This window comes from Nematostella vectensis, chromosome 12, assembly GCF_932526225.1.
Source record: "Nematostella vectensis chromosome 12, jaNemVect1.1, whole genome shotgun sequence".
In the NCBI taxonomy this organism is placed as follows: Eukaryota; Metazoa; Cnidaria; class Anthozoa; order Actiniaria; family Edwardsiidae; genus Nematostella; species Nematostella vectensis.
Window position 1 is genome coordinate 2603852 of NC_064045.1, and position 3151 is coordinate 2607002.

The window sequence follows — 3151 nt, forward strand, 5'->3', positions numbered from 1 at the left end:
TGTCAAACACGTAGCTGTGACTTGCTCGTGTAAGCCGCCTGTTGTTGCGAGTTGAGTCAGAATAAATGATCAGTTTGAGTGCACTAGGGGTGTTACTACGCAAAGCATATTGTCAAATGTTATACATACTTGTATTTTAGTCACTTTAATACCTAGGGCCTCTTAAATTGTATATATTGCACAATGGTAATAAAAAAGATGATGGTATTGATTGTGTAGATCGCTGACTGCTTGCATTAGCGTTTACTTTCCCCTCATCCCTCCCACGCTGCCGGTAAACCGCTCTGATTGCCTCCCTTCTGCACATGCTCCTCAATATGATGTAGTTTGGCTATAAGAGATCACGTGACTTCTTTGTAGCAAATTTACGCCAAAACACAGAAATAGCTGGGCCATCATGCCAGAGAGTGACAAAAACAATTAATAAAAATAAGCCCCTTCTGTCGAGGCATAGAAACTTTCTGGGTGATTAATAAGCGCTTATTATGTTTTTTTTATGCCACCGTTCAAGCTTCGCGAGAGTCAAAAGTCACGTGATTTATTTAAGCAGGTCGTTTATTGCGCGCATACGCGTTGTCCTGTTCTCAGGCCCCCCTTTAGTTTCTCCACAGGAGACCCAAGCTCAGGGTTTGTTCAGCCCGTGGATCGCGAGTCTCTCTATAGCGAGTCTCGGGCTGTAGCAAGGGAACTTCACTAAGACTCGATGCGTGAGCGCGTTGACTGCGAATAGCCGCCATTCCCATCGATTAGCAAAAGTTCCCTACAATTTTTTTTCGTACGACTCTGACTTCTATACCCCACCTCCCCACCCCCCTTGGTAGCGGCCCTGAACAATGATTGAGCTATTTTAAAAAAATAAACCGACTAGTCTCTTGGTGATACAAAACGGTATTTACAGCCGTTACATATATTTACTAATACAAACAAGAGGATTTTTGTATGCATCCTGATATTTAATCTGATGTGTTGCGTGATGTATCACGTGATCACCATATTTAGAAAAAGTGGTGTCTGAAAAAGAACGCCAAGTCCTGGTGAAAAAAAAAAACCGCTCAAACGCAGCAAGTATACAAAGCGTTAATTCTAATCAGACGCACTGCGTAACTCAATTCTTACACGTCACACAATCACGAGCCTTGGTAGTTGAACCTCTGACGCTACATGTCAATCAATCTTCGCTCTAACAGAGCAAATACGCCGCTAGCGTTACATCTTGTCACATGTATTGCGTGGTGGTTTCACGCGAGGTCACGTGTTCACGAGCCTTGGTAGATCCCAGTGCTCCGGTGTGAGGCGACCGCGAGGTAGACCCTCTCTCCCATGATGAAGAACGTCATGTCACGTGTCCGTGCGGACGAGATGGACTGGACCTTGGCGAACTTTCTAGAGTGATACTTGTCCCAGGCGTAGATCACGGGATCGAGGCCACTGCTGATAATGGCAAGGTACGTCTTCTCTTTGCCCATATATGGCGAGGTAATGCTCACCCAATCACGTGCCTGGAAAAATACAAGTGAAAAGTCACGCAACATTGTCTCGTAGACGTCCTGGAAGTACAATATCAAGAATAAAGCTGAAACACTTTTTGTTATTGCTTATCATTTAAAATATAACGGTGTATTCGCAAGAAAACTTTAAAGAAATAATCTACGAATAAAATCTGACCCATAATTGACGATATTTGCTTGAAAATATATTAGTTTCTCGCTTGAATTAGCCGATGGAGAGGGGTGCTTTGTGCGACTCGGCATCGAGCGGGAGCATAAAATGGTGGCCTACTTTAAGGCTCAAAAGGTACCCCGGATGTGATGGGCAAGGTTTTCTCGATGTATGATTTGTTAGTTATCCTCATTCAATCCTAACTGACTGTCATACAAAAGGTTCCAGTCTGTTGTACCACTGTAGCTCAGTGTCTATAAATGATAACGAGTATAATATTGACGATTATAATGAAAGAGTAGACAAAGATCAACAACCGGGAAAGGGGGAGTTTTTGTTTACAGAGGGACAAAAATGTTTGTAACTCAATGTCCGATTCTATTTCAGGGTTCACGAGTCGCAAAGAGCATGAGAGAAAGAATCAACATCTCGATCTATTCATCTTTTATAGTCTATGAAAATTTATAGCTTAACTTAATAATAATTGCAACACAAAGAATTTTATTGTTTAATGATAAGAAAAGACATTCTAAACAACACCCCAAAAGTTCTCCAAAGTTCTCTTGTGTGAACATCTGGAAATTTGACAATAAACAATTTTTTGTCGGCCGTCTGGAGCTTACTGTAGTGCGATCTCTTCGAGAGTGGAGTGTCAGTGTGCCATGAATAACAATAAAATTGCTTATTGTTGAATTTTGAGATGTCCACAAAAGAGAATTTTGGAGAACTTTTGGGAAGTTATCAAGGACATGCTACTCTGTCATTTAAGACTAAAATCATTTGTGTTGCAATTACTTTTAGGTTAAACATCGGATTGACTGGACTACAACAAAGTCTGTCATTTAAGACCGAAATCATTTGTGTTGCAATAATTTGAGGTTAAACATCAGATTGGCTGGACTATAACAAAGTCTTTGCTGGAAGTGTGTGCTCGAGGTGTAATGCAGGGGCCTTATTCGATGACCCCCCCCCCCCCCCCCCCCAGTAGGGCAAAATGGCGGCCGACAGAGAACTTACCAGTAATCGCTAGGAAAACCCCGCCATCTATAGTAAAGGCCTCCAGGTCGGACCCCGCCGCCACAATACTCTGGTACCTCGTGAAATTCTCCCCATTCCACTTGAAGATTTGCGAATAAGGTCCATTAAAGGTGGCAACTGCCAGGAACACGTCTTTGCCGATGAAGGAATCTTCAAATAATATGCTTTTTTTGCATATGATACCTACGTGCAGTGGATGACTTGGTGGTCGAAGTCAGTTCTGGATCAGACGAGAACAACGATGATGCAGCAGTGACGTCAGCTTCGATTCCGTATAGGACTCTAGATGCTACCCATTTTGAGAGGTACTTCTAGAAGTGTATGATCAGCGGTAGAACGTTCATCATTTACCGTTCTTAGATCACACATCGAAACATTTAACTAGAATATTATCTATTAGCGCCTTTTCATTTAGTAGGGGTCAATTAAGTTTGGACCTAGCCTAACTGCGAGA

The 3151-nt window shown here is 42.3% G+C and overlaps 1 long non-coding RNA gene across 1 annotated transcript; it reads right to left on the reverse strand.

The window, feature by feature from the left end:
- Positions 1-872: 872 nt before the first annotated feature.
- On the reverse strand, positions 873-2809 carry LOC125557341. The gene is made up of 2 exons (XR_007305235.1): positions 2677-2809; positions 873-1499 (listed from the first exon to the last, which is right to left on the reverse strand). It is a non-coding gene; the product is annotated as an uncharacterized LOC125557341 (long non-coding RNA).
- Positions 2810-3151: the final 342 nt, after the last annotated feature.